At 37.9% G+C, this 25,059-nt stretch overlaps 1 protein-coding gene across 4 annotated transcripts in view; it reads left to right on the top strand.

The window, feature by feature from the left end:
• The window catches only part of Adamtsl1 (ADAMTS like 1), a 946,298-nt gene that overhangs the window by 334,814 nt on the left and 586,425 nt on the right, over positions 1 to 25,059 (top strand). The gene's annotated exons all lie outside the window — the stretch shown is intronic.

The following is a 25,059-nucleotide window of genomic DNA, read 5'->3' as shown; positions in this document are numbered from 1 at the left end:
AGAGATAAAAAATTATATAATGGGGGAACTGCTGTGAAGAAAGTGAACAAAGAGCAATAAGCCATCGAGAGCCTTATTAGAAGGGGTGAAGAGAAGCTATCAGTCTCCAGCTATGGGCAAGGCTAAGGCAATAGTGCTGCAGACAGAGGGCAGAGCTCATGCACACTTCTTTGTACAGAAATAACATCTGTGTTTGAGGGCAAAAAAGGTTCTGCTGGCACTAGTGGGAGCAAGGATACCATGGATAGGGATTTGACTATTCCAAAATTTATGAGGAGTCTGTGAAGTCTTTTAAGTATGAGAAAACGGCCAGCTGATGGCTTATGCCTACAATCCCAGCTACTTGGAAGGTGGAGATCAGGAGAATTGTGGCTCAAGGCTAGCCCAGGCAAAAAGTTACCAAGACCCCCATCTCAACAAATAAGCTTGGCATGGTGGTGTATACTTGTCACCCAGCTACTCAGGAGTCATAGGTTGGAGTATCACAGTCTGAGGCCGGCCTTGGCAAAAAGCAAGAACATATATAAAAGATAACTAGAAAGCAAAAAGAACTGACAATGCGGCTCAAGTGGTAGAGTGCTTGCCTAGTGAGTACAAGGATCTGAGAAAGAAAGAGAATGACACACTCTGATTTATGTTTGAAAACTAGTACCCCAGGAAATCAGTGGGAGATTGACTGTGAGAGGCAGAGAGGAAAATTGAAAGACCTATGATTGGGGCAAGTTATGTGGATGTCTGGGGAAGAGCAGGTGGAACAGGCTGGCAGCAAGGCAGATGAAGAGAAGTGAACACACCTAAGAATTACCTCAGTTGGGAATGTGGCATATACTCCTTGGGAGGTGGAGGCAAGACGCAAAGTAGTGACACCCTTTCTCAAAAACAAATCCAAACAAAAGGGCTGGGGGGTGTGTGGCTCAAGTGGTAGAGCACCTGCCTAACACACACTTGAGGCCTGAGGCTCAGTCCCTAGTACCACAAACAAAATAAAGAACTATCTCATAGGTCCAAAGGACAAGTCCTTCTGCAGAATTGGATGTGGAGGCTGAGAGTGAGTAAGAGGAAGAAAACATGCCTCCTACATTTCTGCCGTAGTGGCTGGATGCCTGGTAGGCTGGAGGTGCCATTTTGTAAATTGAGGAAGTCTGGGAGGAAGACGTGTTGGCAGGGGAGCATTGGGTGAGAGATGTGAGTTTAGTTTGAAATATGTTACATTTACCATCTCTGGGAGACATCAGGCAGAGATGTCAGAGAGGCACTCAGGCAGCAGCAGCTGAAAATAGAAGTAGTCAACAAAGAAGAACCTGACATTTCCTGAGCATCGGCTGTTCTAGAGGCTGCTCAGATGTTCTTTAATATGCCCATGTCTTTGGGAAAGAGGTATACCTGTTTTAAAGACAAACACTCTGAAATTCAGAGTGTTACGGGGACTTATCCTAAATGGTAATAGTGGGAGTACCGGGGCCAAGACGTGAATCCCACTTTGCCTGACTTCAAAATGTACTCTTGGTTCCCATCAAGACTGGCAATTGTTCTCATCTGTTTAACATTTAACTGAGCTAGAAATGTCCATATGGGCATTCAATTAATAATGCTTAGAAATATTTAAGGATACACCAGTATATTCTTCATTTAATGCAACAGGTTTTATGATATCTGCCTATGGCCGATTCAGAAGCAGATTTGTCCTCAATCTCACCATTGCATCTCTAGTCTTCTATTAAATATCTCAAATATGTTGCCACTGTAGGTCAAATAACAAATTTTTATGGAGCTTATTTTTAAATAAACATTTTATTTTGGAATAGTTTAAGGTTTATGGAAATGTTGCAAAGTTAATACAGATAATTCACCTATACTCTGCAATCAGATCCTCCTGATTCATACCTGACATTATTATAGTACACATGTCATAACTAAAGAACTGACATTGCTCCATTGCCATTAATGAAATTTTAAATACTATTCTGATTGCACTAGTTTTCCCCTAATATCTTTTTTGGTTCAGAGCTCTTTTCTTCTATGACAGAGTCTCGGATCTTCCTGGCTCTTCATGACCTTGACATCTTGTGGACTGTCTGCTATTTGGGTTTGTCTGATGTTTTTATCATGACTAAACTGACTTTAGAGGTTCTTTGAAGGAAGAACATGGAAAAGAAATATCCTCTTTATCACATCACATCAAGGGTACCTGATATCAAACATGACTTCTTGATGATGTTAGCCTTGATAACTTGGCTGAGATAGTATTTTCTAGGTTACTTCACTGTCCCCTATGGAGCCTATTTTAATTGTTTAATTTTCTTTGTGTGTTTCTAGAGCTGCCATGTTGCACCTGCATAAGTATGAGCTCTAATAATGACTGAACACTGAGCATCTGCAAGAGTCAGACATTGAACTAAGGGATTATTTTGAGATAGCACCATATGTAGGACTAATAGTGTCTCCATGTTGAGAGAAGTTACATAATTTGCTCACAGTTGCACAGCTCTGGGACCCCAGGCAGTGTGATATCCATTTTTTAGCAGTGCTGATGACCCCTTCATTGATCTCAGCAGAGCCCAGAACACCATGGAAAGGCCAAGCCAGAGGCCCTGATGCGTTTGCTCTCCTCCTGGGAATTTTGCTTTGCCTTTGGGAAGGTCTTTAGCTTTCAACATTCTATTCCTCTCCTTTTAGCATTTATTTTTCATGACCACATTTCTAGAAACTAAGAAAAAGTTACATTCATGGAGGATATTGTACTTGTACCAGGTTACTGCTCTTGGAATAGAAACGTCTAGAATCTTTCATTTTCATAGCTTCAGTGTCTAATGGAAATGATTGTTTGAAGCCCCACAATGAATCTTGCTTTTCGTTTTAAATTCCAAATAATCAGTAACTGAATGCAAAATCTGCCAGTGGTGTTTTGACTATGCCAATGACACACTGTTTTGTCTAGCTATGTCTGTGCACTTCAGATTCCAGAACCCAATTGAATATTTCTGGATGAAAAGGCTCATGCAGTTCACATCAAATGCTATTTCATCCTCAGTAGTGCATGGTCCGGCTCCACTTTCTAGTGATGATGATGACGCAAAATGTAGGCTTGCACTTCTTATCAGAGTTGAGGAAAAATTCGACCTGATTATTATTTTTAGGCTTCTATAAGAGATATGAGGCTACAATGTTCTCTATTAAATTCAATACCGATGCATACAGCCATGATTAGATCTATTACGTTAATTTATTTCAGAAGCATGGAAATCAAATTAAGCCTTTGATAACTTTTCAGGGGACTGTGAAGAAAAATACACATCTCATTCGTATATATCCTCTTTGAAAATGCAAAATGAAGTGCAATGCAAACCATCAATATTATTGACATTCCAATGCTATTCAGTTTCCCATAATGTAATAAATGTCTTATCTTTAAACATAAAGGACTTGCTTCATGAAACTTCCAGATTTTATATGCATCTAAAATTACTGAAATAATCACACATTTCTAAAATTTTTTATATCTACTTCATTGTCTTTCAGAACTTTTACACAGATAATCCCTCTTCCAGAGCCTGACACTTGCCCTACACATTTTATGCTGCCTAATATTTAGTTATATTTTTGTGTCTCCAAGTGAAAGCAGATTCAGATAAATAAATGTCATATTCTATTCTTTAACTTTACATCCCATAGAATTTCAAAGAAGATGTCATATATCGGAATGTCGACCTCACTGTGGGAAAGGGGCCACCTGCCTGGTTACATCCCTGTAATTACCCTATGTGTCATCCATCTCCACATCCTCAAGCAGAGTGATATGGTTTGGCATATCTGTTTCATAGCTAGGAGTGACAACATGGAAATAGTGTTTACAGACATCTAGGGGCACTGTGTGCAGAGTGAATTGATTTACTCCATGTCAGCCCTTTTAGATCCATTTGCATCTGTGTTTTCATCCTTATTTTTTTCACTTTTCTCATATTGCATGCTCTTATTGTTTACCTGAATTGTTTTTGGTGTTTTCAGAAGGGCTTTGATATTCTTTATGTAAATGTTGTGGGTAACGCACTTTGAGCTCTTCAGAGAAAAGTCACTGTACAAATCCATTAAATCTACAATGTGTTCTTCTATATAAACCTAATATAGACTGCCACAGAGGCACAAATACTTGATTTAGCTCTTCTATGTCATACAAATGAAACATGGATATTTAGGAAATCTTAAGTAATCAACTGAATCTTTTCTGTTGCATTCAGAAAGATTTCATAACCCCAGGAAGTGGTCCTATTCATATATAAAGCATCATCATTGTCTCTTAAGGTTTCCTTCCTTTGTTAATATCTTTTTTATAAACACTGCATTTTATTTGAGGACTAATCAAATACAATGTATTCTGATAAAATTCACGATTTTCCCCCCTCATTCATTCTTTGAGCCTTTCATGTACTAGACCAGGCACACAGAAAGCATGTGGGACAGATAAACGGCATCAGTCATTGCTCACACTGTATTGCCCTCTAGTGGCAAGTTGAAGGAACTTCAATCCCCTTTCTTGAAAATCTACTTTTTATTTGAGTACTAAATATTTCTCTGAAGAAAGTCACTTTTCACTATAATTCCAATATAAAGTCAGAGGCCTAGCAGATTTTAATGGTGTCTTCCATTTAGATAAATGACACACTGTTTTCCTCAGGAGTCTGTGGAAATTTCTGTGAAATGTTCAAGGGTCTCACATGAAATTTTGATTTTTTAAATTTTATTAAATTTTTTTATTATTATCATATTATTGTTGTGTTGGGGGTACATTGTGACATTTACAAAAGTTCTTACAATATGTTCTAGTCGAATTCACCCCCTCCATCATTCTGCTTTACCCTTCCTTCCCCCCCATTGCTGGGATAATTTCAAAATGCCTCATTTTTCCATTTTCATACATGAGTACATAATATTTTACTACATTAGATAAGGTAATAGAAAAGAAAAGGAAGTAGGACCCTCTTCTTACACTGACTGTGATCCCATCTTGTACTGTGGCAGTGACTGAGAGACTCATTTGTAACCCAGCACCTGTGGGAGGAAGAGAAGATGCCAAAGTCACAGCACATCCCTCCATGCAGGTGACATCTGCTGTGCAGGGAGCCGTGCACATGGCTCACTCCATCCTGCGCTCTGCTATTACTCAGTTGGAATGGGCTTCCCGTCTGTGACGTGGGGCTGGCATGGGGTTGTTGGAATGGTAGATGAGGTCAGTCAGTACCAACATGTGATAGGTACCAAAAGTGAATAGCTCTTTCTCCCATCCCTTCTCTGGTACAGTAGAAGAGGAAGGAGCAGAAGAAGTCAAATGACATAACTCTTCAGTGAGGAGAAAGGGGAAAGGGTCAAAAGCTTCCTAATAATCATCCTGAGATGATTTCATTGAGGATCTAGTGTTTGAAGAGAAGTTATGATGTCTCCAGTAAGGGAAAACATTTATTCCAGATAAATTTGGTTTATCGATACTGTTTCCTTGTAACTTGTTTGTGTTGTAGACTATTCAAGTAGTGTGAAAATTTCACTGAAATTAAACTTTTTAAATTCCTAGTAGAGATAACTTTAGGCTTCAGGTAGGACTAACTCTCAATGTTCTAACATAAAGAAGAAATATACTTCTTCTTTGTATGTATGTATGTATGTGACAGTTCTGGGATTTGAACTCAGGGCCTCACATTTGCTAGGCAGGTACCTGAGCCAGGCCCCCAGCTCTTTTTGCTTTCAGTTATTTTTCAGGTAAGGTCTTATTTTTTTTTTCCTGACTGGCTTGTACTATGATTCTCCTGCTTAAGCTTCCCGTGTGTAATTGGGATTGCAAGTGTGAGCCACTGCACCCAGTCCATAGAGGAATATATCTTATTGGATTTAAGGGACCATTCAGAAGTTCTCAGTCAAAAAATTGGTGATAATGATTGACTTTGGATTTTTTTTAGTGCTTTATTGTAAGAGCATGTTTTCTGGAGGAGCCAAGCAGCTACAGTAATGTTGGCTAAGGCCACCTTAAACCCTAATACAGTAAGTGGTGGTGCCAACAGTAAGGTTTTAAGAGGACCAGAAAAAACCTCCTTATTCTAGTATATCCTCAACTTAGGTACGAGAGTTATTTCCATTACAGTCATCCCAGGAATCTGTGTCCTTTTGGTATGCACTAAAATGCAACAATATCATTAAGATTTTTTTATCTCATTTACAGTGAGTCATTACTGATTTTCCAATCCACATTCTTGCAGAAGGTGACATTGGGATAAAAGATAGTGCATCTCTCTTCAGAGATAAAAAGAGTTAAAGACATCAAGATAACAAATTTAGAGTGAGATATGATGGATCAAACAGGATGTAAACCTGTCTGTTTTATCAGTAAAAGTGTTTAAATAATTTATCTTACTTATGCTTAAAGAGGTAGCTAATAATAATAATTTCACTGAGTGAATTTTGTTGTTTTTACTGTTAGCAGAAAGATTTTTTTAATCCCAGTATTTTGGTTAGTAAAACATGCTTGGTGGGAAATTGAGGAGAAGGCTTTATTCTGATAGCATTTTAATTAAGTAGTGCTTAAAACAATCTTTAGGTCATAAATTTGCATTTTCAGCACTCCTCATATCCCAGATGTATAATAGTTTTGTTAGCATGAAAACATGAGTAGTAACTGATTTTAAGATAAGTTTTCAAAGTAAACACAGTGGTAAGGGTTAGACCATAGATATGCTAAGTGAATATCGAGGCTTTTGCAACTCTAAATGATTAATATTATACACACTTCTCAATCAGTATTATGTGGCCTCTTACAAAGTTCCGTAAAATAGACTCCCTTTCTCCCATTGTGGGGTGTATTTCATAGAGCCTGTTCTTGACAGTCTCTGAACCCAGGTGTCAAGTGTTTTCAGGGACTCGGGTTAATTACTGAACATGTGTTCGGTCAGTCATCTGCACTGGATCGCATGAACAGGACTGGGGTCTTGAGTCAGGCTGAATGGCCAGCAATTTCTGTTATCAGAATGAAGCCATTTAGAAGACTGATATTTCCAGTGGCCAATAAATATATTTCCCATTTTCTTAGAGATTCTTCATCTAAAGTATTATACAACAATACTAGATATTCACAATGGTTTGCTCATTCATTCCTTTATTCAGCAAACATTTTTCTAGCTCTTTCTGTCTGCCAGTTGCCACGATAGAAGACACAGTTCAAACTCCTTAAGACTTCATATAGCAGTCATGGGCCTAGACTTTGCACCTAGACGGGCCTGGACTCTAATCTGAGTTTCCCCATTCATACAGTGACTGGTAAGAAATTATTTACCTGCCCTGAGTTGCTAAATAGTCCTATTTACTTATTAGTTCTTTCTTCACTACTGCCTCAGAAGGTCCCTCTTCTGACCTTCTTTACTTTCATCCTGCCTGTGACCTTGATCACATCAACTGAAGTGTCCTAACTCATGTTCCATCAGTGAAACTTAGTCTAGGTTATCATTAATCTTGCCTTTTGTAGTGTAGAATTTCTTTTAGTTTACTAATAAGCCTTTCTCAAGTCTTCAATAGACTAAAAGAGCCAAAATGCATTCTTTCTTTGTTACCAAATTTTCTTATGCATATTTAAAGTGTACAACACTATGTTATGGGATACAGACAAACAAAATTGACAAATCCTTAATTAGCCTAACTCAGAAAAAAATGAGAAAAGGCTTAAGTAAATAAAAAAAGTGAAAGTGAATAAATTACAATAGATGCCTCAGAAATAAAAAAGACCTTAAGAGACTATTATGAGTAATTATATACCCAAACAAATGGATAGCCCACAGGAAATGGAAAATACCAATAAAAATACTACATACCTATATATATTCATAGAAAAAAATTCTACTTCCCAAGATCAGGAAGAAATAGACAGCCTGAATACAGCAATAACAAAGATACTGAAGAAGAGATTGAACAAAGAAAGGCCAACTACCAGATGACTTCATAGATAAATTCTACCAGACATTCACATAAGAATTAATACCATTGCTTTATAAACTCTCCCAAAAAAATGAAGCTAGAGGGAATACTTTCAAATACTTTTTATGAGGCCAGCATCAGTTCAATACTTAAGCCAGAAAAAGACATGACAAGAATAGAAAACAACAATCAAATTTCTCTGATGAACCACAATGCAAAAATCCTCAGTAAAATATCAGCAAACCGAAGTCAACAACACATCAAAAGGATTATATGACCAAGTGGGATTCATTCCAGGCATGCCAGATTGGTTTAATATACTCAAATCAATCGATCATATTAACAGAATGAAAGATAAAACCTACATTATTATCTCAATTGACACAGAAAAAAAATTTGACAAAGTCCAGCCAAAGGCATTATAGGTTAATATAAAGACTGAATTCATACTTGAAACTATGGGGATGCCCCTGGTGCCCTGGTTGAGAAACAAGGTAGGAGAAGCAAGTAGAGGGCAAGCATGGGCTCAGCCTGAGTATTTGTGTCACAGTTTATTCCAAAATTGCTGTAGTGAACACAGAAGAAGCTCATTCAAGTTTTGAGAGCCAAGGAACAAAATAGATCCTAATATCTGGTTCCAAAGTCTCAGATTCATGAGTACTACAATGCCTGTCTTTTGCTGGAAGGTTAAAACAATTCAGTAAAGATCATCTTGGAAACTTAGAACAAAGGATATTTACAAGGAAACTTGGCCAAATGTTTAGTTGGCTTGTTGACTTTTAAAGAAGGATTTACTTTTCTACTTAAATTACTTATTTGATGGCAGACATATTTACATATAGGTCAAATTTAGGGAAATTAAATCTTGTTAAGGGAAATAACAAATATTCACTGATATTCTTTCCCCCTACCCCTTCTTTGGAAGTCCAGTGAATACCAGTACTTACATGGGGACAGACGATGTCTACTTTGTTCTCTGTCAAGTCCATAGGACCCAGAAGAATATCTACCACAAAGTAAGAGTAGTCTTTATTTTTTTCAGCGAATGAATACAGTTAACAAGGGGCAAAGGAGCAAGGTTTTTATTCTCATAGTATTTTGAGCAGCAGCACTGGGTGCCCCTCTGAGTCTTCAAACGTTCAATCAAACCTCTGTGTGCAGAATTTCATTCCTGTCTTGTCCTTTGCAATCAATTAGTTACCACTTGAAAAACCCAACTATCATCACTTTTTTGGCCTTTCTTGAAATCCTTAAATATTTTAGACAAATTAGCAGGGACTATTGTTCTGAAAAAATTGGCAAAATGTTGCTGTTACCGTAAATTAAAATATATTCTGCTCCTGTGTCCCTCTACCAGTTGGTGTCGATAAATTACAGACACAGATTAGACACAGATTCTGCCCTTGGGGAAACTATAAACAATCAAGGCTTTTATTTTTTTAAATAACCATGTCACCCCAGAGCCATCTGGTGTACATTTAGTGTAATGTAATTTCTGCTGTAGCTTCATGATACTGATATTATGCAGCAAATATATTGCCATTTTGAAGAATAATTGGGTTAATTTCTGCATGTAATCCAACAGTGATTTAATCTTTCTTTCTGTGTGAACCGCAATAAATTCTGAATTAGTTCCATTTTTAGAAAAGTCAGAGACAACAGGGAACACTGAAAAGCTGGTGTGTATTACTATATGGAAGTTAAAGGTGGTTTTTTAAAATTGTTCATATATTAGGCTGGTCTACAAAAACCCAAATAAGAGAGAAATAGAACATTAAATAAAAGAAAAGTGGTATCTAAATAAGAATAATAAAAATCATTGACATTTGCTGATTTCTTATGTCAGGCAGGCTGTACCAGAAAGACGTTACCTACATCTTATTTCTTACAACAGTGATTTTTTGTTTTACTTTGTGATTTCAGTATGCTTTTTTTTTTATTATTCATATGTGCATACAATGTTTGGGTATTTCTCCCCTCTCCCCCCACCCCCTCCCGAACCCCCTCCTGCCCCCTCCCTCTCCCCCCACCCCCGCGATACCTGGCAGAAACTATTTTGCCCTTATCTCTAATTTTGTTGAAGAGAGAGTATAAGAAGAGAGAGTATAGGAAGGAACAAGGGTTTTTGATCGTTGAGATAAGGATAGCTATACAGGGAGTTGACTCGTGTTGATTTCCTGTACATGTGTGTTACCTTCTAGGTTAATTCTTTTTGATCTAACCTTTTCTCTAGTTCCTGGTCCCCTTCTCCTATTGGCCTTAGTTGCTTTTTTTTTTTCTTTTATTATTCATATGTGCATACAAGGCTTGGGTCATTTCTCCCCCCTGCCACCACCACCTCCCTTACCACCCACTCCGCCCCCTCCCTCTCCCCCCACCCCCTCAATACCCAGCAGAAACTATTTTGCCCTTATTTCTAATTTTGTTGTAGAGAGAGTATAAGCAATAACAGGAAGGAACAAGGGTTTTTGCTGGTTGAGATAAGGATAGCTATACAGGGCATTGACTCACATTGATTTCCTGTATGTGTGTGTTACCTTCTATGTTAATTCTTCTTGATCTAACCTTTTCTCTAGTTCCTGGTCCCCTTTTCCTATTGGCCTCAGTTGCCTTTAAGGTATCTGCTTTAGTTTCTGTGCGTTGAGGGCAACAAATGCTATCTAGTTTTTTTAGGTGTCTTACCTATCCTCACCCCTCCCTTGTGTGCTCTTGCTTTTATCATGTACTCAAAGTCCAATCCCATTGTTGTGTTTGCCCTTGATTCAATGTCCACATATGAGGGAGAACATACGATTTTTGGTCTTTTGGGTCAGACTAACCTCACTCAGGATGATATTCTCCAATTCCATCCATTTACCAGAGAATGATAACATTTCGTTCTTCTTCATGGCTGCATAAAATTCCATTGTGTATAGATACCACATTTTCTGAATCCATTCGTCAGTAGTGGAGCATCTTGACTGTTTCTATAACTTGGCTATTGTGAATACTGCTGCAATAAACATGGGTGTGCAGGTGCCTCTGGAGTAACCTGTGTCACAGTCTTTTGGGTATATCCCCAAGAGTGGTATTGCTGGATCAAATGGTAGATCAATGTCTAGCTTTTTAAGTAGCCTCCAAATATTTTTTCCAGAGTGGTTGTATTAGTATACATTCCCACCAGCAATGTAAGATGGTTCATTTTTGCCCGCATCCTCGCCAACACCTGTTGTGACTGGTGTTGCTAATAATGGCTATTCTAACAGGAGTGAGGTGGAATCTTAGTGTGGTTTTAATTTGCATTTCCTATATTGCTAGAGATGGTGAGCATTTTTTCATGTGTTTTTTGGCCATTTGAAATCCTTCTTTTGAGAAAGTTCTGTTTAGTTCACTTGCCCATTTCTTTATTGGTTCATTAGTTTTGGGAGAATTTAGTTTTTTAAGTTCCCTATATAGTCTGGTTATCAGTCCTTTGTCTGATGTGTAGCTGGCAAATATTTTCTCCGACTCTGTGGGTGTTCTCTTCAGTTTAGAGACCATTTCTTTTGTTGAGCAGAAGCTTTTTAGTTTTATGAACTCCCATTTATCTATGCTATCTCTTAGTTGCTGTGCTGCTGGGGTTCCATTGAGAAAGTTCTTCCCTATACCTACTAATTCCAGAGTATTTCCTACTCTTTCCTGTATCAACTTTAGAGTTTGTGGTCTGATATTAAAATCCTTGATCCATTTTGAGTTAATCTTGGTATAGGGCGATATGCATGGATCTAGTTTCAGTTTTTTGCAGACTGCTAACCAGCAGTTTTTATTGAAGAGGCTGTCTTTTCTCCATCGTATATTTTTAGTGCCTTTGTCAAAGACAAGTTGGTTATAGTTGTGTGGCTTCATATCTGGGTCCTCTATTCTGTTCCACTGGTCTTCATGTCTGTTTTTGTGCCAGTACCATCCTGTTTTTATTGTTAATGCTTTGTAATATAGTTTGAAGTCAGGTATCGCGATACCTCCTGCATTGTTCTTTTGACTGAGTAGTGCCTTGACTATTCGTGGCCTTTTGTGTTTCCATATAAATTTAACGGTAGATTTTTCAATTTGTTTAATGAATGTTATTGGAATTTTGATGGGAATTGCATTAAACATGTAGATTACTTTTGGAGTAAACATTTTTACTATGTTGATTCTACCAATCCATGAGCATGGGAGATCTCTCCACTTTCTATAGTCTTCCTCAATCTCTTTCTTCAGAAGTGTATAGTTTTCCTTGTAGAGGTCTTTCACATCTTTTGCTAGGTTTACACCTAGGTATTTGATTTTTTTGAGGCTATTGTAAATGGAATTGTTTTCATATATTCTTTTTCAGTTTGTTTGTTATTAGTGTTTAGAAATCCTAATGATTTTTCTATGTTGTTTTTATATCCTGCTACCTTGCTATAGCTATTGATGGTGTCTAGGAGCTTTTGAGTAGAGATTTTTGGGTCTTTAAGGTATAGGATCATGTCATCTGCAAATAGGGACATTTTGACAGTTTCTTTACCTATTTGTATTCCTTTTATTCCTTCTTCTTGCCTAATTGCTCTGGCTAGGAATTCCAGTACTGTGTTGAATAGGAGTGGAGATAGTGGGCATCCTTGTCTGGTTCCTGATTTTAGAGGGAATGGTTTCAGTTTTTCTCCAGTAAGTATAATGTTGGCTGTAAGTTTGTCGTATATAGCTTTTTATAATGTTGAGGAACTTTCCTTCTATTCCTAGTTTTCTTAGAGCTTTTATCAAGTGGTTTTTGTCTTTGCTTCTGTTAATGTGGTTTATTACGTTTATTTATTTTTGTATGTTGAACCACCCCTACATTACTGGGATGAAGCCTACTTGGTCGTGGTGAATGATCCTTTTGATGTGTTGTTGAATTCGGTTTGCCATTATTTTATTGAGGATTTTTGCATCAATGTTCATTAAGGAGATTGGCCTATAGTTCTCCTTTTTGGAGGTGTCTTTGCCTGGTTTTGGGATAAGTGTAATACTGGCTTCATAAAATGTGTTAGGTAGTTTTCCTCCCCGTTCTATTTCATGGAACAGTTTAAGGAGGGTTGGTATCAGTTCTTCTTTAAAGGTGTGATAGAATTCAGCAGAGAATCCATCAGATCCTGGACTTTTCTTTTTGGGAGACTCTTGATTGCCGCTTCAATTTCATTTTTGTGTTATAGATCTATTCAGGTGATTAATATCCTCTTGGTTCAGTTTTGGATAATCATATGTATCTAGAAATCTGTCAGTTTTTTTAATTTATTTGAATATAGTTTCTGATGATTGAAGTAGTCTCTGATGATTTCCTGGACTTCCATGGTGTTTGTTGTTATCTCCCCTTTTGTATTCCTGATGCTACTAATTTGGGTTTTTTCTCTCCTCATTTTAGAAATGTTTGCCAGGGGTCTGTTGATCTTGTTTATTTTTTCAAAGAACCAACATTTTTGTTTCATTAATTCTTTGTATGGTTTTTTTGGTTTCTATTTTATTGATTTCAGCTCTTATTTTTATTATTTCTCTTCTTCTATTTGTTTTGGGATTCGCTTGTTCTTGTTTTTCTAGGAGTTTGAGATGTATCATTAGGTCATTGATTTGGGATCTTTCAGTCTTTTTAATAAATGCACTCATGGCTATAAACTTTCCTCTCAGGACTGCCTTTGCTGTGTCCCATAGGTTCTGGTAGGTTGTTTTCATTTTCATTGACTTCCAGGAACTTTTTAATTACCTCTTTCATTTCATCAATGACCCGTTGTTCATTAAGCAATGAGTTAGTCAGTTTCCACCTGTTTGAATGTTTTTTGTCTTTACTTTTGTTGTTGAGTTCTAGTTTTATTGCATTGTGATCAGATAGAATGCATGGTATAATTTCTATTTTCTTATACTTGCTGAGGCTTGCTTTGTGCCCTAGGATATTGATCTATTTTGGAGAAGGTTCCATGGGCTGCTGAGAAGAATGTATATTGTGTAGAAGTTGGATGAAATGTTCTGTAGACATCAAGTAGGTCCATTTGATCTATTTTATATTTTAGATCTAGGATTTCTTTATTGATTTTTTTGTTTGGATGACCTATCCATTGATGATAATGGGGTATTAGAGTCTCCCACAACCATTGTGTTGGAGTTATTATATGCTTTTAGATCATCCAGATTATGTTTGATGAAATTGGGTGCATTGACATTGGGTGCATATAGGTTGATAATTGCTATTTCCTTTTGGTCTATTTTCCCTTTTATTAGTACGGAATGTCCTACTTTATCTCATTTGATCAATGTAGGTTTGAAGTCTACTTTGTCAGAGAAAAGTATTGCTACTCCTTCCTGTTTTGGGGGGCCATTGGCTTGGTAAATCTTCTTCCAGCCTTTCATCCTAAGCCTATGCTTATTTCTGTTGGTGAGATGGATCTCCTGTAAGCAACAAATTGTTGGATCTTCCTTTTTAATCCATTTCATCAAATGGTGCCTTTTGATGGGGAAATTAAGTCCATTAACATTAAGTGTTAGTACTAATAGGTATGTGGTGATTCCTGTCATTTAGTTGTCTTAGTTGTTTGAAGGTTTGATTGTGTGTACCTAAGTTGAGGTTACACTCAGCTTTTTTGCTTTTTCTTTTTCTGTAGCTTGGTGCTGCCTGCCCTTTCATGATTATGTTCGATTTCACTTTCTGTGTGCAGAATCCCTTGAAGAATCTTTTATAGTGGTGGCTTTGTGGTCACATATTGTTTTAGTTTCTGCTTATCATGGAAGACTTTTATTGCTCCATCTATTTTGAATGATAGTTTTGCTGGGTAGAGTATCCTGGGGTTGAAGTTATTTTCATTCAGTGCCCGGAAGATCTCTCCCCAAGCTCTTCTTGCTTTTAATGTTTCTGTTGAGAAGTCTGCCATGATTTTGATGGGTTTGCCTTTGTATGTTATTTGTTTTTTCTCTCTTACAGCCTTCAATATTCTTTCCCTAGTTTCTGTACTTGTTGTTTTAATGATGATATTCCATGTGGTAGTTCTATTTTGATCTGGTCTGTTTGGTGTTCTGGAGGCCTCTTGCATCTGTATGGGAATATATTTCTCTAGATTTAGGAAATTTTCTGTTATTATTTTGTTGAATATATTACACATTCCCTTTGCTTGCACCTCTTGTCCTTCTTCAATGCCCGTGATTCTTAGGTTTGGTCTTTTGATGGAGTTGGTGAGTTCTTGCATTTTCTTTTCACATGTCTTGAGTTGTTTAACTAATAGTTCTTTGGTTTTTTTCTTTAATTACCATTGCATCTTCGAGTTCTGAGATTCTGTCTTCTGTTTGTTCTGTTCTGCTGGATTGACCTTCCATTTTGTTTTGTAATTCTGTTTCATTCTTTTTTCTGAGGTTTTCCATATCCTGAGTTTCTTCCTCTTTAATGTTGTCTACTTTTGTCCTGAGTTCATTTATCTCTTTATTAATCATGTTCTTTGTTTCACTTTGGTGTTTATACAGTGCTTGTATGGTTTCTTTTATTTCTTCTTGTGCTTTTTCAAATTCTCTATTTTTGTTGTCTTGGAATTTCTTGAGTGTCTCCTGTACAGTTTGGTTGACCATATCAATTATCATCTCTATAAAATTCTCATTGATTACCTGTAGTATTTCTTCTTTTAGATTATTCTCATGGGCTTCATTGGGTTCTTTGGCATAGTTTATCTTCATATTGTTGGAGTCTGGATCTATGTATCTGTTTTCTTCATTTCCCTCTGGTTCCTATACTAATTTTTTGCTGTGGGGAAACTGGTTTTCTTGTTTTTTCTGTCTTCCCGTCATTGCCCCTGGTGTTGTTATTGTCTTTGTACTGTGTGCAATTAAGTATTTTCTAGCTTGTAGTACTAACAATGGTGATATTTAAAATGGAAGGGTGAGAGGAGATGGAAAGCAAAGAAGTTAAAGAAAAAATGAAAAACAAATAAGTAGAAAAAAACAAACAAAGAACAAAAAACTTTGAAAGCATAAACAGGAAGAGATAGTGTACTAATCAACAGTAAGCTGAACAGGCATTAGAGAGACAGAGAGAGGATTGAAAATAAAAAATAAAAAAATGAAAAATAAATAAATGAAAATAAATAAATAAATGAATAAAATAAATAAATATAAAAAAAACTCCAAGTTCAAATGCAATAAAGTTTCAGTCTTAATAATTTTGGTGTTCATCCCTCAGCCTCCAATCCTGGAGATGGTGTCTCAGAAGTAGTTCTGTCGTTGTCTCATCAAAGGGGAAAAAACAAAACAAAACAAAACAGCACAAAACAAAAAACCCCCCACAAAGTGTCCCAAGTTCAAATGCAATACAGTTTCAGTAAGGTTTTCAGCATGCAGGTATAGTTCAGTTGTCTCATCAAAGGTAGGGAGAGAAAAAAAGAGTCTGGAGACATGTCTGTGAATGGCTATCTGAGGCTGTGGCTCACCTGCCTGCTGCTGTCAGCCTGCTGTTGCTGGAGGCTTTATTTATGCAGATCTCAGGGATGAGCTTAGCACTCACCTGGCCCTGCAGGCTTTGTTTACTCAGAGTTCTCCTGTGTGTGAGCCACTGCTACAAGCTTTCCCCTTTCCAAGCACACTGGGGGAGGTGGCACTGCACCCGCTTTCTCAGGCCTGCGTGTTTATTTACAGCTCACGTGGGAAGTTGGTCTTCCCCCCTCTCCTGTGGAGTTTTCCTCCCACCGCCACTTTTACAAGCTTTCCCACTCCTGGTTGCTGGGCACGTGCATCACTCCTGCCTTCTCCAACTGGCTTGTGAAGGATTTCGCTGCCCCCCTCTTCGGCACTCAGGGTGCCCTGCCCTCTTTACTACATGTCTTTTTTGTTGTTATTGCTTATTATTCATTTTTTTTTCTCTTTTTTCCCTGGGTGGGGGTCGGTCTGTCCAGGGGGCTATGCTGATCTGGCCCAGGGTTGTCTGTGGGAGAACCACATGCCAGTTAGCTCATCTGGTGGTCCGCATCTTCCCAAGCCATCTGGGCACCGGCATCTAGCGGCAGCACGGGAGCCCTCCTGGTTTCTCCATTTAACATGAAGTGGAGATGCTATGCGCAGGCTGGAGGTGTGGAGGGGTCAAAGTTTTGCCTCTTCTTGGTGTTTTTCCTGCAAGGTGTTCTCCAGTGTCTCTCCAAGATTTTACTTTAGGAGGCTCGCTTTCTGCTTCCTCCCTCTGGTCCCCATCTTCAGAATGCTCACAACTTGCTTTTAAGCACATGATAGTCCCCCTTTTAAAGAAAAGGAAGGTGAACCAGAGAAAAATTAAACTACTCACCTGCAACTTGACAGCTTCAAAGTGACTTAACAGTGTAAACTGAGGCCTCTCCACTGTTCTTCCATATATTTTAATATGTGAATTCTAGAGGGATCATAGACACACACACAACAATATACACGTAACACCACAACTACATCAAAGTGAAAAGGTATGTCTAGGAAAATGGATTATTCAGTAGACACAATGGAATAGGTGCATGGTTGTGGACAGGAGACCGTCTAACTGATAATTACAAGGCAACATCCATGTAGGTCTTTTTATAGCTCAGTGACAGTGTCTTCCATACTTTGACTGGGCTTTAGAAAGTCTCAAGAACTCACCAATTTTCTATGGAACTTTGTTGTGTGTGTATGTTTTGTATGTGTATTCAATAGATTTAATTAGATTTCATCAGATTTGCAGAGATAAGAGAAAATAAAAAGGTTAAGAATAGAATTGGAGGTGTGGCTCAAGTGGTGAAGCACCTGCCTAGCATGCACAAAGCCCTGAGTTCAAATCCCACTACCATAAAAAAGCAGTTAAGGTTAAGAATGGCTTTATTAATAAATATAATACTGGAGAGTGTTGGAGGCATGAGCTGTACAGCATTTCATTCACCATAAATAAAATACAATATCAATTATACTATGTTCTAATATTAGTAGCAAATGCAGCCTTTCTATCTAAAGCTTTATCCATCTAGGATACTTGTAGAATTCACTAAGGTTCTTTGATAAAAAAGAACCTTGATAAAAAACAGGGTATAATCATTATCATAATTACATACATCTTTCAGAAATTGGAATAGAATGTCATTTATACATGTATTCATCCACTTTCCCAACAGTTTCTCACTCATATGTTCAACAAATCTGTATTGAGAGCTAGTATTCTAGGTTTTTAGCAGTGTCTGAAAATTCCTTCCTTCTCTTGTGCAGTTTACCTTGAGAGAGTGGCAACAGACAACAGGAATAAACATCTACCAGTAATTTGGCAGAAGGTACCAAAATGAAAATTGAATGAGTGAAGTTCAGAGAGAGTTGGGGAATGCTGGTTTTCATGTGGTAGTCTGCGAAGGTCTCTCTGCTAAGGGGACATTTGAGAAAAGGCCTGAAGGAAGTGAGGGGAAGGTCCATGTGGACCAAAAACAATGACTGTGAGGGGGCTGGTGTGGCTGGAGTGAGCAAGCTAGTGAGTGAGCAAGTAGTTGGCTATGGTGGGATAAAGAATAAAACAGAGGCAGAAGATCCTGGGAGGTTCTGTACAAGAAGATAGGAAGACTATAGGGTGTTTTGTGCAGAAGGGTGAGTTGCTCTGTCATCCTTGAGGGTAATTTTATTTCCCTTTTCTACAGACAAGGGAAGATATTCCAAAGCTGGTTTTTTATGTGCGAGTCATTTTAAAGTTTTCTTATTTTCAGATTGGCTGAGCGTATTTTGGTGGGCAGGAAATATCTTCTTTTAAGTTTCAGTTTAATTGATTTATAAAATTTGAGTTTTACTAGGTTAAAAAAAGGAAAAAACCTCACCAGTGCTAAAATTTCAATATTTTCATAAAAGCAGAAATCAAGCACTCACACTGCCCACACTTAGATGGCCATGCACAGCTGGCACGGGGGCTGGGGTGTGCCTCAGCTCACCTTCCTGAAAGCAGCATCAGGCAGTCAAAGATGTAAGCCCCTGAACTGTGTGCTGTGTGAAAACTGTGGCTTTCTGCCTGTGCTGGTCTGTCCTGTAGTGAGGCCAAGTTGTGTCTAAACACTCCCAAGGCTGTCCTGGGTGCTGTTGTACCTTATGCTCAGAAATACTAGCCCTGGCATTAAATGATGCACTGAGTACTTGACAGTGGCAAACTTTCATCTAGAAAACAAGTTAGTAATAATAAAACTCTTTAACCAAAGGAAAGGAAAGGAAGCAGTAACACAGAAACCAGAGTCAGAGTTTGGAGCTTCCGCAGGGCTTGAACTCTTTCAACATTCTGTTAGGTTTCATCTGTAGTCAAAGCCCTCCGTTAGGGAGTTCCCTAATGCCTTTTGCCTTGTGCTCTCTCTCTCTCTCTCCTTCTCCCTCTCCCTCTCTCTTCCTTTCTCTCCCTCTTTCCCTCTCCCTTTGTCTCATGGAAAAATAGATAAATCTAGTCAAGACTGTTTATGTGAATTTTGTGTCTGAAATGGTTGAATAATTCCCAACATTTGAACAAAGAAAACCAACCACTAGGTAGCATAGCAAGGAAAACTTGCAAATGCGTCACATAGTCTGAAAATTTATGTCATCAGTTTTTGCACAGATTCCAATATGAATTGAGAGGTAATAGACTATAAAGAGCCCTGGGCCAGGCAGGGTGGCTGATGACTGTCTATAATTCCTACTGCTCCAGACGCCACAATTGAGATGATTGCAGTTCAAAGCCAGCCTGGGAAAAAGTGAGCAAGATCCCATCTCAAAACCACATGGATGTAGTAAGACATGTCTGTCATCCCAGCTACACTGGAGGCAAAGGTAGGAGGACTGCATTCTGAGGCCAGTCAGGATAAGACCCTATCTGAAAAATAACAGAAGAAAGGAGGGAAAGGAGGAAAGACGTCTAAAGTGGTAGAGTGCTTGCTCAAACCTCAGTACTGTTGGGAGTAAAGAAGAAAGAGAAGAAGGAGGAGGAGGAAGAAGAGAAGAGCTCTGGATGTCTTAATGACTAGAGCTCTTGATCCCCTAGAGAGGCTCACTGTGGCAGAGTGCCTTGCTCTCCCTCCCTTCACCTTAACTGAGCAGTTGTTTGATTAATCCCAAGATATGAAGAAGAAGTTGTCAGTAAAAAATAGAAATGATGTACAGGTAGGACATTGTAAAAATATTCCCATTTGCTCACATCACAAGTACGCATTGCAGACCTGCCAAGTGGAAATTCACTGCCTATAAATGCATCGTTTGACTCTTGACTTATTACCTACAGAAAGTTATCACCTCTTTCAATGTGTCTTCTGAATTTAATACAAAATACTTTGAATCTATAGTTCAGAATAGTGAGGGACATTTCAAACACCATTATGCCCATTCCCAGATTTAAGGAAACTCTGTGTTTGCCTTATTATTCTTAGGTTCTTTTTTTTTTAATTAGGTCAAGGTAGCAAGAAATAATTTTTAAAAGATGATACTAGATCATGCCTAGTTAGAAGATTTTATATTTCATGGAAATTCTTCTATAGTATGGCTAAGGCACGAGGAATCAAGAGTAATCAAACATTATGTTTCTTGAAAACCCTAAGGACACACAGCTCTCAAGGCTCCGCATGTTACTCCAACCAAAAGCTAAAACCAAAGCCCGTCTCAGAAATTATTGAACTGAACTAATTCTTGGAAGGCATAGCTCAGGGCAGAGGCATTGGCCTGGGTTCAGTTATTGACTAGGATGCAATTGACAGGCAGGATTAGGGTTATCTGAATTGTTTGGTATTTCCCAATATATTCCCTGACAGCATCCTATATTATGAAGCTCCTCAAAAATACACAACTCTTACAAATAAAACAGCATACTCATATTATCTGAATTAAATACTATCTAATTTCTTACCCCTTTGTCTGTAATTGTGAATTATTCATGAAGTAGAAAAATGTTACAGGTTTAGCCTATGTTACATTTCTTGCTGACTTCTATCTACTGCTGACAATTCTCATTCTGTTTTGTTTTTTTCCAGTACTGGGGTTTGAACTCAGGGCCTACACCTTGAGCCACTCCACTAGCCCTTTGTTGTGATGAGTTTTTTCAAGATAGAATCTCAAGAGTTACTTTCCCAGGTTGGCTTCAAACCATGATCTTCATGATCTCTGCCTCCTGAGTAGCTAGGATTACAGGCATGAGCCACTGGTGCCAGGCTTTTTTCTGTTTTAAGTGACTTTGGAGTTAGACACAGAGGTCTGCTCTCCAACCATTTTGTACATTTTTCAATGTGCTTTTTAAATTTCTCATGGTTATCTTTGAGTTTCTCAATTAATGGAAGATAGCTGTGTGGCAAGTAGCATAAATGTCCAGTATTTGGTCTGTGGAAATCCAACAATGGATGTGTGGGGAAATGATTGAATGTCTCTTCCTGACCCTCTCTTTGGAAGAGATGCTGGAGGGCACCATGGAAAGTTGGGGTTCCATTGGGATCTCCAGGGACTAAGCAGGTAGGGGAAATGGTTGTCTTCATGCTGAGTAAGAACCTAAAGAACTGAAGCAGAGAAAAAGATTGTCTTTTCCTAAGACAAAGCAAAGCCCAGTTTTAGACACTATCTTCTGAGCTTTCAGGTGCTTGGGAACTCCCCACCACCAACAATAAAGTGACACCCCATCACTCCCCACCTGAATCCATGGTTTTTCTTGTTTGAACCAGTGGCTCTGAGAGGTGCCTCCTATGGAGGAAATCAGAAGTGTCCCCAGGCCTTGTTCCTGAAAAGGCAGGGGAATAGAGAAGGAGTTCTCCATGTGTCATGGAGGACTGGTAGACTATGTGCTAACTTGCTGGCAGATAGAAAGAGAAGAAACTTCTGTCTCCTTTCACTGATTGGCTTGCCACTGCACAAGGTATTTTCACACCTGACCTGTGTGAGTGCTGAAGGAGAGAACATGGCAACTCATGGAAGAAAAGTATATGATGTTAAGAGGGAGTCCTGGTGACCATCTTAGAATAATAGCAGGTCCCAGTGAAGAAGAATGGGTGGAAGAAACAGGAGAAAACTTTACAGAAAAGGAAAAAAAAGTAGATACCTATTAGGAAGATGTAATTACAGCACCGACATTCAATTCAAAATTCAATTCATTTCTAGAAGCAAAATAAAAGTTTATAATTAAAACTTAATAACTTGACCGGGAGAATAAGTACTGCAAAGAACCAAAAATGGAGTGAAACTGGAGTCATAAGAAACCAGATAAGAAACTCGCATGACATATGTAGGACATAGAGGGTATTCTATTAAAAGAAATTCTCAAAAAAGGGAAGTGGAAAGAGAAGAAAAATCAAATGATAGAAGAAAACAAAGTTTTCCAGAATGGAAGAACATCTTGAGTCGCTAAACTAGGTTTATTAAGTATGAAAAGAAGAAATACATTTTGACATTTCCCAGTGACTTTCAAAACTCCAAGCAGAGTGAAAAAAAAAAAAGTTACAGTCTTGCAGACAGAAAGAGAAAGCACAAAATTCTGACAGAATGCATTCCTGTGTGGCAGGAGAACTCCATAAATGCTTACCTTTTAAAATTATTTTTAAGTTGAGTTCATTTTATGCTACAGTATCAATTGAATGTTTGCTTTCTTTGTAGAAAGGGGCTGAATAAAATGAATTCAAGGCTCGCACAGAAGAAAAGGGATGTAAGAAGAGCCAAGAAAATGATAGGAAAAGAATAGGGTGAGGAAACTTGCCTTCTGGGATATCAAATGTTCTATAAAGCTACTGGAAACCAAACAGAACAGAACTGGCACAGGCACATGCACACGCAGAGATGTTAGTGCAACACAGTAAATGTCCAGAAATAGATGCAAACATATGTGAGGAATTAACATTTGACAAAGATAGCATTTCAATTCAGTGGGAAAAGTTTGGTTTGGCTAGATAGAATTGGATAGCATTGCTGACATAATGACTATCCCACATAGGAGAAAACAAAGTCTGATGGCCATACATATTATAAAATGAATTCCAGATCAATTAAAAGTATAAATGTAAAATATAAAATATTAAAAAAGGTTAAAATTTTTCCTAGCAAGACAAGAAACTAAGAAGCTAAAAGAAAAAATATATACATTCAACCATGTAACTTTTTTAATTGGATAGCAAAAGATATAAAAGAAAAAAGTTAAAATGAGACCTTGGGGAAAATGTTACAGTACAAATGAAAAATGAAGGGTTAATATCTTTAATATTAAAAGAGTTTCTGCAATTATTTTTAAATGATACATAACCCAGTAGAAAAATAGGAAAATAATATAGAAGTGGAATCCAGGTAGTCTTTCTGAACTTGGACAAGTTCACTGACAGCTCCCAGAAGAAATGCAAATTAATAAAATTTAAAATTAGATATTTTAAAAAATCTACCATATTAGCAAATGTTAAGTGTAAAAGTATCAGCCCAGTGTAGCAGCCCATGCCTGTAATCCCAGAACTTGGGAGGCTGAGGCAGAATGATTACAAGTCCAAGATCAGCTTGGGCTGTATAGTGAGACACTGTCTCTGAAAAACAAAACTGTAAAATTACTCATTATTAGTAAGAATGTCAGGGAGGGGTAGTGTTACACACTTCTGGTTGGATATTAATGTCACCATTTTGGAAAGTTATCTTGCAGTATGTGATAAAATTAAAAATCTATATATGGTTTGACCAGGCTGTTCAACTGTGGGAAGCAAAATCCAGGAAGTAGACATATACATCAAAGGTCAGTTTATTGCCTTACTGTCTTCCAGGACAGAAAAAGATTTTCTATCCTTAGGGAAATATTTGAATCAATTATGGCACACCCATGCTATGGAATATTGTACAGCTTTTTAGAAGAACATTATATTTATACCTGTCAACTTGGAGAGGTATCCATGATACAGTACTGATTGTGAAAAACAAATTGAAGGACAATTTTATAGTACCATATAATTTTTAACAATATCCCATACTGAAACTTCTCGTGTGTCTCTGTGTGAGTGTGCAAGCCTGGATGAGTGGCGTGAAAGCAGAGGGGTGGACACTGGGTGCTCACAGAGGTTACCTGGGGGGAGAGGAAATGAAAGGGAGTCTGGAGGGTGGAGGTGACTTACTTCCCCTTAACACATCTTTGATGATTTTACTGGTAAAACTTACTATGTCTTAATTTACCAATAAAAATAACATTAAGGAGGTAAAAGAAGATAAACTAGTTATCTAATTTTATCAATGAGTATAAAAAGTTACTACTGTATTTTCTTTCTGAAAGTCAAGGTGAAACTCTGTTTTACAAATTAATATAGGGACTGTTGATTACTTTCACAAAAGTGAATTACAAAAAAAAAAAAAACCCAAAACAAAAAAACAAAACACCAACTATATTCTGAGTGATTAGGGCCATATATCTTTTGCTACTCTGTGGGCAAAGTATAAAAATGGTGTTAAGAGCAACCTCCAAAATTTCCATGGCTATTCCTTTAATAACCATTGCCCTACTCTCTCCACTCAAGCAGAGCCTTAAGGGAAGAATCAAGCTGCAGTTCTTAGGTGGTGGGATGAGCAGACACTTTTTTTTCTAGCTTGTTTTGTCATACAACCTTTTGAACACATTACCAATCTAAACTTGAGTTCCCTTGGTATGAAATTTACATACCGATTCATATGCTAATCCGTCCATAACCTTCCAGAGTCTTCCATACATGGTGTCATTACATTTGGGAGGCATATTCCCAGCGTGTGGAAGAACCTGAGCTCTGAAGCCAGACTCTCTAGGTTTGAATCTCTCCTGAGCCACTCTGTGAGCTGTGGGCTCTTTGACTTGATTTCCTACCCTACAAAATGGGGGCGGTACCTCACTGGCTTATCTTGAGAGGATCGCTATAACACTTCAATAGGCAGTGTGCTAGTCATCATTATTATTTGATGTGCTAACATTTACTGAGAGGTAGTCACCTTTTCTTTTACTAGTGTCTTAAACAGCTGCATCTGGAGTCTTGCCTGACACTAATTAATAGACTTTGCAATAAGAAGTACAGGAAGAGGGGAATTGTGAGAGAAGCATTTTACAATAGAGCAAGAACAGAATCAATCAGCTTCTCTTATCCTGGCCCTAGGACCAATTTTTTAAAAGTCAGTCCACCAATAACTGATAGGTAGATACTGTTTGTCTATTCAAAGAGTACCCTCAGTGTATTTGCCTAAGATCTTTAT

The sequence above is a fragment of the Castor canadensis genome, chromosome 13 (genome assembly GCF_047511655.1).
Source record: "Castor canadensis chromosome 13, mCasCan1.hap1v2, whole genome shotgun sequence".
NCBI lineage: Eukaryota > Metazoa > Chordata > Mammalia > Rodentia > Castoridae > Castor > Castor canadensis.
This window is presented reverse-complemented; position numbering and strand designations above follow the sequence as displayed.